The 13,399-nt window shown below is 38.8% G+C and overlaps 1 protein-coding gene across 6 annotated transcripts in view; it reads right to left on the reverse strand.

Moving 5' to 3' along the window:
* UBE2H (ubiquitin conjugating enzyme E2 H) overlaps nucleotides 1–13,399 on the reverse strand; it is a 105,784-nt gene that overhangs the window by 27,882 nt on the left and 64,503 nt on the right. Inside the window, exon 2 of one of the 6 annotated variants that reach the window (XM_036101281.2) lies at nucleotides 4,942–5,205. The exons of the other annotated variants lie outside the window; for them this stretch is intronic. The gene's annotated coding sequence lies outside the window, so the exon portion shown is untranslated. The remainder of the gene's footprint in view (nucleotides 1–4,941; nucleotides 5,206–13,399) is intronic. 6 annotated transcript variants of the gene reach the window in all.

Below are 13,399 nucleotides of genomic sequence, written 5' to 3' on the forward strand. Positions count from 1 at the left end.
TCTGTTTCACACTTTCAATAAAGTTCCCTACTAAAGTGACCATCACTATGTCCCTCCCAATCCCACCCTCTCTTACCCCCCGCCCCCACCTCACGTTTCTCTTTCCTTCACTCAAAATATACTTGGTCCACACCTGTTTGCCAGGCACTGTGCTTGCTCAGGGCACTAGGTAAGTCAGGCAGTACGTTATTCTCTAGGAGGTCACTGCGGCAGCAGGACAAGACACAAGGCAGTAAGTACAGTGAGCACAAAGAACTGACATAATGGAGGGCATGAGAAGGGAAAGAGGAAGGTATCAGGAAAAATGCAGAGAAGGGGCACTGGAGGAGGATCCTCAAGGATGAGTTTCGACAAAGGTCATCTCGGACAATCTAAGAAACTTCTCTACACTTAGGAAACAGATACAAGAATACAAAATCCCGGGTATTCTAGTCTTTGCTTGCTCTAGTCACTCCAATACTAACTATGCTTCTAATTTTTGTTTTTTAATCTTTTGTGTTGAAATAGCTTCATGTTTTCTCTACTATCAAGAGAGCCCATGCAATGTTTAAATTACTCTGATGCAAAAAGAAATGCCTTGTGTCTAATTACTATTTCATATTAATTTTTCATTAAGGAAATAAGATGCTTCCAAGTCTAGATTTAGGAAGTATAGTGCTTATTGAAGAGATTAAACTAAGCCAATATAAATGTTAAGAGGATAACAATTCTATATGACTTTAGAAAAACACTAATAAATGTATCCAGGAAGAACCATGAGGATATTTGTTCCAGCATTATTTTTAAAAGCCAAGAACCAAATGCAATCCTATCAAAAGGGACTGGAGAAACTATAGTACATCCATATACTGGGAGTCCTATACAGCCAAAGTAATGAACTAGGTAAGTATCAATTTGGATAGACCCATAGCTGAGGGGAGAAAAAAAAAAGTTGCAGAATGATATTTACAGTATGATACCATTTAGATAAACTAAAAGCAACACTACCTATCTCTATGGTAACAAAAGTACAGAAAACTGTACTGGACCAACATATACCAAACTTACCGAAGTAATTAATTATTTCAGTGAGGGTGCAGGGTCAAGGTCATGGTGGGAATGGGGAACAGAATGGGAATGGTGATTAAAGAAGAATCTATAACACTATATTCCTTTTAAAAAGAGGTAATGTGCTTGTATATTATTTGCTCTTTTTAAGTGTGTACTAGAAGCAAACATATACAACTGTTAACAGTGGTTAGTTCTTCATGGTGGGAATATTTTCTCCATTACTCTTTTCAAATCACATCACCACCCCACTCGCCAATCCCATACCAGAAGTGGGATCACAGCAATGTAAAAAAGCTAGAAGGAAACAACCAAGTGTCAACAGTAGTCAACTCTGAGAGACTCCCGCATTAATATTACTCTGACTTTCCAAAATTTCTACATTGTGTAAGTTAAAAAATTATAAACAGTAGCAAACATTCTAGAACAGACCTAATTATACATAGGTTATCTAATGCTGAACCATTTTAAGGAAAATCAACTATTTTATCTGATCTCAAATCTCACTCCTGTTTAAGTAAATTCATTACCAAAACAAACGAACAAACAAACACGAAAGATCTTCAGGTTTTAAGGCATGTGATCTTCAAGATCAGTTACATATAGGAATATATTGCTAATCACAACTGCCAAGAAACTTCCTGATGAGTGGGAAACACTAATGTTTAGCCACTAGATGGTTTAATTCAAGAGACTCATTCTATTATACAGAAAGTACTTTGGCTTGAGGACACAAGAACTTAAAATTCATTCTTGATGCTTAAAATCCTGCTTCTGCTAGATGTCTCAAGCGTTAACACCTAGTCAAGCAACATCTATGGCAGAGGTCCCCAATGCTAAAGGTTAAGAAGCACCTGGAGAGCTCTTTGAGAGCTCTTTGAAGACAGAAGTGCTATGCTAGAAGGTGCCAAGTGTTACGGAGAAAAACCCAGTGAAGGGGACTCTGGATAGGAATGCTGGGGTGGGGGCTGCAGTTTTAAATGGGATGGTCAGGGAGGGCCTTATGGAGAAGGTGTCGATTCTAAGGAGGCAAGGGAGGAATCATTCAGTATCTAGGGGAAGAGTGTCTATACAACATGAACAGCCAAGTTCAAAATGTATCAGGAGTTTGCTTGAAATGTTTGAAGACCAGCAGAGAGCCTGGTGAGGCTGAAGCGCAGTGAGTAAGGAGAAGCCTAGAAGTGAGGTCAGAGAGGTGATGAGCATTTGTGGGCCCTTCTAAGGCTATGGATTTTGAATCATTCTGAGGTGGGAAGCCAGAGACTTAGCTAGAGCAATGATACATACAATCCCTCTTTAAGATTTTTGTTTTAACAAAAGCCTTATCTCCTTAAAAAAAAAAAAAAAAAAAAAAGGTGAAGATGGAAACAGCTCAATCGGGTCACAGCACCTCAGTGCTGGGGAAAAAACGAAGGTCTGGAGCAAAATGAAGTGGGCTGTCTCTCCTACGGTAAGAATGAAGCTTCAACAATCTGATGTCGCAGGGAACCTCAAAGGTGTTAAGTCAAGAATACAGCTAGGGTCAGAAGAGCTTTAAATGTTTACCAAAACGGTCTCTGAAATATTAAGGTGCCTCCCTCCTGGTACAAGGCCTGGAGATTACATTTGGAATCAATACAGTTTCCACACTGTTTTCAATTAAGTCAAGATTTTGGCTTGGTTGAATCCAAGAGTACATAACAGAGAGCGCCAAAAAGAACTTGGTAAACACAGTCTTAGTAACAAATGGGTTGGAGCCCAGTCCCCAGTGCCCCTGCTAAGTATAAAACATCATCTGAGCTCTGAGACAGAGGGCAAAATCAAACTGGAAAGAGAAAAGTATTAAAAGGGACTTGAGTTTTGGTCCCAACCCTGCTATTAACTGCAGGCCTTGGCTAGATCGCTTCACTTCTGTGGGCCTATGTCTTTACATGAAAATAGCTGGACTGTATGATCTCCAAAATCTCCACTCTTATTCTGTTAATAAAGGGACTATTAGCTCTAACAATCCAGGATTTAATAACAATGGCCAGAGCTCTGACAACAGAGGACTTTGGGGGAAATGCCCAATAGTTAAGTCCATAAAGGAAATTAATTCTGCAAGGCATATTTTTAGGCACAGAAATATTCTGGAGCATATAATACAAAGCTAACAACATGCTAAAGTACCACGACGAGACACAAAATCCACAGACTATTCCAGAGTTGGCAGAGACAGAGTTTATAACCTTGCCTTTGAGGAACAAATTCAGCCAGACCAATTCTACCCAAAAAACAATCTCCAAACGACAATGATCTCTTCCTATACCAGGCTTTTTCAACTGTTAGAAAAATACCCAAAGCAAATAAACAGAAAGAGTGTATCTCCTTTACATTTGCTCTTGAGCAAGCTGTGGGGAGCATTTCTGGCAAAGCCACTTACATTCTGGATAACGATGGCAACAATGGCACTTTGGACAAGGACGGGAGGAGACGGAGAAAGAACAGGCTAGGAATTCAGAGAGGGAACATTCTCAGGACTGAGCGTGTTTGCCCTGGCATGTTTTCCTTCCTTTTGGCAATGCTATCACCACACTAATGAATACGTCTGCAACAAGAGAATTTTCCCAACACTCGTTTCCATTCAACCACGAACTATTTTGAAGCTATTTTAAGAAAACATATTTTGAAAACTGCTTTTATGAAAACACGATAAGTGGAAGCAGCAAGTCATTTTTAATCTACATGATTTAAGATTTTATTCACTACCAGACATTTTCTAATCATATATATATTTCAGTGATTTGACCAGATAAAATTCAGAACTCCTTCGACTCTTTTAGACAATTATTCTCTGGCATGACTCAGGCACTTATAAAAGGGAGGACATTAGGAACAAAGGTTTAGCTAATAAGTTCACCACCTCTGTTCTCTATCTTTCAGCAGAAGGGGATCAGGTGATACATAACCCTGGAGGAGGAATCCAAATCATGCTTAGTTGAGGTTTAAAAAAACTACTTATTTTAAAAAATAAAAGAACAGATTATTAAAAATAGAAAAATGTGCCATGCTTTTGCTTGTTACACTCCAATACTCAACTGTTCTAGAATAACAAATCTTTTGACCCATAGGCTAATAGAGAAAAGTAACATCATGCCGAGTCATGCAGAAAACTGGTTTTTATTTCAGCCTGTTTCTGTGTCTAATCCCAGGAAGAGATCTGTACAAAGTTGTACCCACTTTCGAGTAACTTCTGATATTGGGGTCAATATGTAAATAAAAGGGGCAAAAAATCATCACCTTTGTTTTACTTGTCAGGATATTTTTAATGATCAAATTTGTGGACAGAATGAAATACCTAGGGCCAGTTATCAATACAGAAATTTCCTTCAGAATAATCTTGTGAAATGAAAAGTTAAACAAGCGACTCATGAAACAAGGTAAATCTACCCTAAGGTAAGTAGATGAAAAGCACCAAAGGCAAAAATGGTTAGCTCTATCCCAGGGGTAAAATGAGCTTGGACTGAAGATGGTTGAGGCAGTTGTGGCTGATGCAATTTAATTAAAAGTTTATGAATTCCTTTGAGAAAATGGTAAGTGAATACATTCAATTATTCTGATATTCCATCTTCACAATAGATGCCCATATAAAGTAGACTATTCAGAAGCAAACTCATTAATTCTATTTTTTAAAGTAGATATAATTGTTCAAAATATATTTATTAAAGATCGAATCTTATCGCCCCTAGCAGTAGTATCTCAGACTATACGTTTTTTAAGGGTAATAACTTGAATCTCCATTCCTAGCATGCAGGAGGTGACCAGGGTTGGGATGTTTCGGCTAAAAAGGGGGTGGGGATGCCGCCAGCTTCACCAGCGACAGCCATCCTGTCAGCTTTGTGCATGAGCACATGCTCAGAGAGATTTTCATCTTACCTCAGACAGCTAGGCCCAGCCCGTGGCAGCCTGCACCCGGGCAGAAGTCTCTTCAGAGAGCTGAGCCTTTCCTACTCAGGAGAGATGGACCTGGGCCGGTCTCTTCTTGGGTGAGGAACCAAGCAAGGAGCTCACTCTCAATGCCCTGTGTCATGGGAACTTCTGAACTGATCCTGTGTGTGTTCAGGAGATCTAAACTCAACAAGGGGTCCTTCTTTTCTGTTTCTTCCTTTCTCTCTGATAATATGGAATCTGAGGAATGGGCTGGATGGATAAGAAAAGTTCATTTATAACTAAGAAAAGGTGAAGTGTTATCCTTCAACAGCCTAACCCTGCTACCAACCTAGCAGATTACCAAAACCTGCAGCCTTAAATCTACTCTCCTGTAGTTTCATTTTTGACAGATATTTAATCTCTGTCCTTTCTCCACAATTTATCTTTCACTCTTCTGATCATTCTTAAAACCACTGTCTGAATCAGGCAGTATTTATTCTCATGGTCAGAGGCAGTAAAGTATAGAACACACGTGGCCACTCTTAGTAAACAAAGTCGTGGTTAGAAGATCAGGCTCCAGTCAGACTGCCTAAGATCTACTCTGTGAGCCTTGGGAAAGTTAAGAGTTACTGAATCTCTTTGCCTTTGCTTCTTTCTTCATAAAGCTAGATCAATTTAGGTTAATACTGGTATCTACACATCACAGGGCTGTTATGAAGAGTAAATGAATCTATGTACTGCAATTGACCGGCAACCGGCCCACAGTAAGCACTCAAGGTTACCATTAGCTTCATGAGCTCAGGTAAGCAACTTCATCTCACTTTCCTCATCCTAAGAATGAAAATATCTGCCCCTGCCTACTCCTCTCTGAACCCTTTAGCCAACTGTCCAGAGCATTAGAGGCTGTGTTGATTACTGGATATTAGGCTTCCTACAACCCCATCACACTGGAAATAGCAAATACAGTTACTGTAACATTTAGTACTAAAAAGACCGTTCTAATTGCATTTGGGATGGGGGCAAAACACTAGACTGGAAACCAGAAGGCAGATTCTGCAACTAGTTAGTAGTGATTTATCTCCACCTTCCTGAGCCTCATTTTTACTATCCTTAAAATAAGGCAACTGGGTGATATAATCTGTGACATTCCTTCTAGCAATATGGTTTTCACAACACCAGAAATATGAAACAAATCTTAAATTGTGGTGAACAAGCTTTTCAAAGGGAACTAAGACATCACTCTTATTTGTTTTTAGAAGAATCACAGTTTAACTAAAGAAAGAGGAAGCCAAGAACACGTTTTCATTATAACCATCCAAAAAAAGAAGGAATGGAGTTAATGCCAAAAAGATGTCAAAATTAATAACCAGCTCAAAAGCTAGAGGTCACCTACTATAATTAAAGTAGGAACTAATCTAAAGAGCAAGTTAGGTGGAATTTTTATATAGCAAATGGAAAGATTATATAATAATGAATCGCCAAAGGCAGAATTAAAACTGACATAAGCCAGCTTCAAGAAGGAAATGGACAAATCTTCTGACAGAAGCAAGATGGTACAGGGGCAAGGCTCTCCTTAGAGGTGGCCTGGGGGAGGGAAAGCGCACTACTATTTTTATTCTGGCTAATAGCAAGATGAAGGTGAATGAATTTATATATTACAGACGTGAACAGGGGTTTTTCCGTTAATAGGGCCAGTTTAACCACTAGCTTCTTCCATCACTGAAACTTCAGCACCTGGCCCCCAAGTCTCTCTCTCGTCATTTTAAGAGCTATCACCCATACAGACCACACTCCTCACACCCTGTCCTCTCAGCTCCCGAAGCTTCTCCTCAGTGTACCTTTCCTCTATCACATCTCATTCACACTGCCAGGACATGCCTTGAACGTTGTCATCTTACAAACAGCTTCACCTCCAAAATCACAGCACCTTCTGCCCACCACACTCCTGACCCTCCCTTTTCTTCCCGCCTACCAGTCCTCCTATCTTCACCCCTCTCCTTGCTTAGTTTAAGATTTAAGAGCTATCGCCATCATCGCTTTTTAACAACCCTCTGCAAATCCTGTGCCCTCTCCCCTCCAAAACGCCCATCTACAACAGGAGGAAACCCATCATTCACATCCGCTGTCCTTGGACTTGAAGGCGCCACTGAACACTCCTTCATTCACTTGCTCACACCCTCACCTCAATACAGAGCAGGCAATGTTATCAGACCCTGAGGTGGGGAGAAAGAGTATCAGTAGAACAGACCCAGGGACTGCCTTCATGGAGTTTGTATCTACTGGGCTAGCAGGGAGGAGAGACACAGTGTACGCACCAACTTTAAAAAGTATGCTCAATTACCTTTTGTGGATTCAACATCACCGGTAATTCTCCTTTCTCCCTTCACTAGTGGCCTGGTCCCCGTTCTCCCATGACTTGTGCATTTTACCATTATTCTGCAAATCTCCCGTTCCCTTTGCTCCTCCATTTCTCACTCTGACTTAAAAACCCTGCCCATTTTCTTTGAGAAAACAGGAGCCAATGGACAGGATTCCTCCTTTTTCCCATCAAAATCCTCCCAGCACACGTGCTCACTTTTCCTGCCTCAACAGTTCACTCAAATGCTTAAGGTCTTCCCAACACAAGTCCTCCATTTGTGTTCTGATCTTGTCCTCTCTAACATCTCAAAGGCACTGTGCCTTCAATCTTCCTCCTGATCCCCAGCATCACCAAGATTTCCCTCTTTTCTAGACAACTCCCTACAACAAGCACATCAACATCCTTCAGAGTTTCCCATTTCAGAGGTAAAAAATAAAACCTTCCTTTTATCTCCCCCCATTTGTGTGCTTTCCTTCATACAGCCAAACTTCTTCAAAGCAATGTATTCCAGACACCAGAGTTTCTCAATGTTGGCACCCTGATCCAAACCACCAGTATTTCTACTCTTCTCCCACAATAATAGAGTGATCATTAAAACCTGCTTAAAACCTTTCAATGATTTTTCCATTGCATTAAAAATCAAATTCAAGCCTTTAACCTGGCCTACAAAGCCCTACAGGAGCTCACCCTGCCTGCCACTTGGACCCTATCTCCTATTTCACTGTTTACCCGTCCTTCTTTCTTCCTTGTGCATGCTAAGCTCCTATCTGCCTCAGGGCCTTTGTCCTCACAATTTCTTCTGCTTGCAATGCTCTCCTCCCTGATCTTAAAGAAGAGGGCTGGCTTATTCCCTTTTCACTTAAACCTCAAGCTTAAATTTACTTTGTCAGAGAAGCCCTTCCTGAACACCTTATCTAAAGTAGCTATTATGTCAATTTCATCACATCAATTCTCTATAAAGCTATCAGATATTTTAAATTTTTGCTTTATCTTTTTTCCTCAAAGAATGTAAGGGTCAAGAGAGCAATCTGTTCACCTCTGTATCTCTAGCACCTAGAATAATGTCCTGCACACAGCTGGTACCTAATAAATTTGTGAGGCTGATTAGAAGAAACGGTATAAAATGTATCCATATTCTGAGAAAGTAGGTTCTGCTTCAGCTGCCAGATACACTCTAAAAAAAAAACTATCCTGAAAAATTTCATTTTCAGAACAGCAGTAAAAAGGGAACTTTTAACAATGGCTTACATTCTCATAGCATTATCTAAACAACAACAAAAAAACTTTTACAAAACTTTCCTACTAGAACCTTGTTTCTCTCTACTGGAATTCAAAAGCTATAGATCACTACAAAGTAGCAATTATATAACTGAGACAGAAACTAAATTCAAAACCGAAGTCATGAAACTAGAGAAATATAGAGGTGATCTGAATGGAATTTTGCTTCCTCAGTCTAAGAATTCATTCTATTTGTGGAAATATAATGGTCCAAACAGGCCTCTCTTAAATGACTAACCCCAAACCTTTCAGAAATGACATACCCTACCCCAAATCCTGGTCCACCCCGACAACACCCCTGAGGAGGTAATTGTACAATGTTTCCATCTAGGTAGACACAAAGTAAAATGGTAAACATTCTATACTCTATAGTTTAGTCATACCATAAAATTCCATTCCAAAAATATTGTGAGGTAATTTCTGGCAATAGTGAATTAAAAATTTATAATGCTAGAAGTGTCTGCTATTCTGACAATGAAAAAGGTTAAATCACCTTCCTCAATTGCTGGCACAAGATATCAGAGTATCTTCTAATTACGAACCTCTGACAGACTGCGAGACTTCGAAGGTACTCTGACAAGTTATCTAATCTAGTTTCCTTGAAACAGGAAGATCTAAACTATTCTATTTAGAGGATAGCTGACCTAACCGTAAGGGCCACTGGTAGAGCTCAGCATAGCATTCCAGCTATTGCTATTGTCCATGACCTTTCCATTTTGTCTCCATCTACTCATATGGTTTGGTAGCTCTTGCTACATGCCATTGGCAGCAAATTCCATTGCAGAATGAGTGTGGTTTTTTCCCCTGGCCATTTTATCAACATTAAGCAAACTATTAAACAGTCCCTCCAGAATCTTGTTCGCAACGAACCATTCCTCTCACTCTGCCGTATCATCAAATTTCAATCCAGATGCACAATGCATGCAGCCTTCTCCTGGGAGAGAGTCTTCCTCACTGTTAACGTGGAGATGTACATAGGCAGTATTTCAAAAGTTAGTTTCGAGACTTGTTAGCTGGATCTTACAACATAGTTTTCTATTTTTAAGAAGTATAAATGAAAAAAAGTATAAGTGGTGACAGAGTTCCCACACTAAGGAAAGGTTAAGGTTATTTACAAAAGATTCTAAAATACTCTATAGTTCTATCTGAAATTAGTCAAATGCAGTTCTATTAATATACTACCCAGTAATCATTTAAAATAAGATAAAATGACAAATCCTTAATTTTCTCTTGAACGCTAGTGTTTAAGTAAAGTAGCTATGGTGTGATGGAGACTATTGTAGATCCCGAAGGGAGACTTCAAGGAATTTTCAAGGCCTTTAGAGGCTGGAAGCCTTAAATCTAGTATTTTATGTCTGTATTTTATTAGAAGACATAATTTTCCCCCTGGGCTTAGGTTTATTGAAAGTATTATTATTACTTATTAGCTATGAACAAGGACCTTTTTTGGTTCATATGAAGAGAAAATGGAGCAAGGGGGAACACGAGTGGAAGAGTCAGACTAAAAAGAGGAGTAGGTAAGAACTGCCAGAGGCAGCAACCCAAGAGAAGGGACAAGAGGTCTGAAGAAAAGGAGTGAAGAACAGTTACATGTAAAGGTGTAAAGATAGTGCCCAAGATGGAATAAACTAAATCGCAAGCAGAAAAACAAAGGAAAGAGAACAGTCTGTACCCTTACACACACACATCATTAAATCTGAAAGGAAAAAGAAAGGAAACTGGTGAGAAACACGAGGGCCAGCAGGCCCTTAGCAAGCTACCAGGTGAGAATCCTAGCCAAGGATAAGCTTAATGGCTTTCCAGAACAAAGGACAGGAAAAGGGTCGACCCAGACAAAGATGTAGACGGGACATTCGAAAGTTATGCATTTGCCATATGTTTAAAAATATATCCTTCTATAAAGAAACTTATTGTAGAGTATTTAGAAATTATAGAAAAGTGTTTTTAATCCCCTTAACAGCCATGGATAACTGTATCAATGTTTTGGCATTCACACCTGGAATTTCATGGAAAAAATTACAAGTTACACTATAGAAGGTTACCATTTTCCTGTGTGTTCCTTTATTTTATTTTATTTTGTTTTAAAGATTTTGTCAGAGAGAAAGAGAGCACAAGCAGGGGGAGCGGCAGGCAGAGGGAGAAGCAGGCTCCCCGCTGAGCAAGGAGCCCAAGGCGGGACTCGATCCCAGGACCCTGGGATCATGACCTGAGCCAAAGGCAGACCCTCAACTGACTGAACCACCCAGGCATCCCTGTGTGTTCCTTTAATGATTGTAAGGCATTTTTTCCATTAAGATACACCATAATTTAACTGCTTTACTATCTATTGGGTCACTTAGTTTGTTTCAAAGTTTTAAAAATAAAAGTTTTAAGAATAACACTGCAATTTGCATACTCTTGTACATTAATCCTAGTGCACATCTCTGAATCTTAAGAGAATTTAAGTAAAGTCACTAAAAGGATATAAAATCTTCACCAATCAACATATACTGCTAAGTTGGCTACATCTTCCCTGCCAATGTGACAAGTCCTCTATCTCCCACTTTTTAAAATATGCATTTTTTGGAATAGACATAAAACCATTCTGTATCCTATGCTTACTGGTTACTTTCAAGTTTTTATTCAAAACTGATCTAATTTACCCTCTTCGTATATGGGATCACTCATCTTTATTTCACCCCCGCATCAACGGCAAGTCTGTGTTTTCTCTGACTGGTAAAAGAATTCTCTTAATAGATGAGCACATGCTGGAGACAACCTGGGGAAGTATGGCATATGGCAGTCTCTGGAGCAACTTCGCTGCATAAAACAGAATCTTCACGGCCTGGGGATTACTTGGGATTTTCAAAGAGTGTTATTTCTAAAGTCCTTATGCGCATCTTCACATCTCTGAAAGCTTTCTAAAAACTATATTCTCAAAACATGAAACAAAATCTTTCTTGTAAAAGCCCATCTCCTTCCATACACTCTCTTCACCAACTGAGGCACTAACTCACACCTCTCCTCAAAAGCAATGAAATCTTGTCACTAAAGCCCACGCAGTATTTTATTCATGTTGGTCTTCTCTCCTAACTAGTGAGAGCTTTCTGTGACCTTCCTAATTACTAGGAAGAATGCCATCTATCCTGAGTATCTAATACATTGGTCAATATCAAACATGCAGAGTTCACTTAATTCTACTATCTCATTTTCTAGAAAAGGAAACAATGGTTCAGGTGAGTATCATTTTCTTGGTCAAGGAAAACCAGGGCCAGAGCATTCCTTCCTGACACCAGTCCACTGATCAAGCACACCCTCCTAACTACCCAGCTGGGGACACCAGCAGCACAGCACTAGCATTCCAGGAATGCTTCTGAATAAGATAGAAGTCTGAACTTCTGAATAAATCAGAACTTAAAGATTCAAATATGATTTATTTCAAAGCAGTCTCTCTGGAAGCTATGCGAATAGCTCACTGATGTTACAACTGATTAGAGGAGCTTTATAATTTCTCTTTTGAAAGCGCCGTTGGGGCCAGTTCACCAGAAAATCATAATCCTTAAACTTAAGCCAATTTAATAATCATATATCATTTTACACTCCAACTGATGTCACTCAGTTTTTCCATTCATCTTATTCTGTGAAATTAAATGACCTTTAGCCATTTCAAAAACTTATATCCAGCTTCAAAGCATCAAGATGATTTCATAAACATTATCACTAACGATACTCAAAGAGAATATAACATGCCAAAAGATCAGCTTAAGATGTTTGAAATAATGATGGCATTTACAAAGTTCATAACCTCTTTGTATTCCTTCTGCAAATAGTCTGTTTATATTCCTTCTCTTCCCAAAGATAATTTGAGATAGCTTTATTGCTATTTTGAAAAAAAAAACAAAACCTGTATAATTATATAAATTGTTTTTAAAGGATTATTTTTAGTTATAACTCAGGCAATCATGTAACTACTGAAAACTCTCTAAAGCTTATTTAGAGGATACCCCAAAAGACGAGCATGTCAAATAGCATTGAATATATACTGAAATATGCATAGAAAATTGTTTTAAAGTACATATACCAGAATGTAAATGATGATATCCATTGAGGGACAGGATTATGAGACAACTTTAATTTTTCTTTATTTTTGGTCACCTGGACCTTCTTACATTCCTACTAAGAATATGGAGCATTTATACAATAAATAAAGATCAAACATATACACACACATATTAACGTTCCAAGATCTAAGCAGTAAGGAAGCTTAATCTAAATTTGCACATCTTAATATTTAAGAGCTCAAAGTTTGGCTCAGGAAGAAGGGTATGCCTAGATACTACAGAGGCAGAATTTAAAAAGAATCTTAACGTTGGGTTTATCTCACCTCCTTGCCCTTCTATATAATTCTACCACTACCCATACAACTCAAAAAAGGAAACCTTGCCTATTCTAAATGTGCCACTATCTCTCAAAATGTTTAAAGCAAATTCAACAGTATTACATTGTTGATGACCTGAAAATGGGTCACCCCCCACAACTGATTATAACTGTCTTACGCAATGTTCCTTTGGAGGAAACAAGCACAGCTTGTACAAACTAGATCTACTTCCCTAAGAGAAGATGGTACACATCTGTAGGTATAACTAAGTTCTGAAAGCACACAGAAAGGCAAGAGAAAAATTATGAAGAAGTTAAATCAGCCTAGTCATTTGTCCGAAGCAATTTCATATTACATCATTAATTTAAGAAAGTACATAGGCTTCTGTTGTGTCATTAGTGAATAAATAAACAATGCCTGAAGTTTAGACATGTTTACTTTGAAAGTTATGATGAAATAATTACATTGTC

Source organism: Halichoerus grypus, chromosome 12 (genome assembly GCF_964656455.1).
Source record: "Halichoerus grypus chromosome 12, mHalGry1.hap1.1, whole genome shotgun sequence".
Lineage (NCBI taxonomy): Eukaryota > Metazoa > Chordata > Mammalia > Carnivora > Phocidae > Halichoerus > Halichoerus grypus.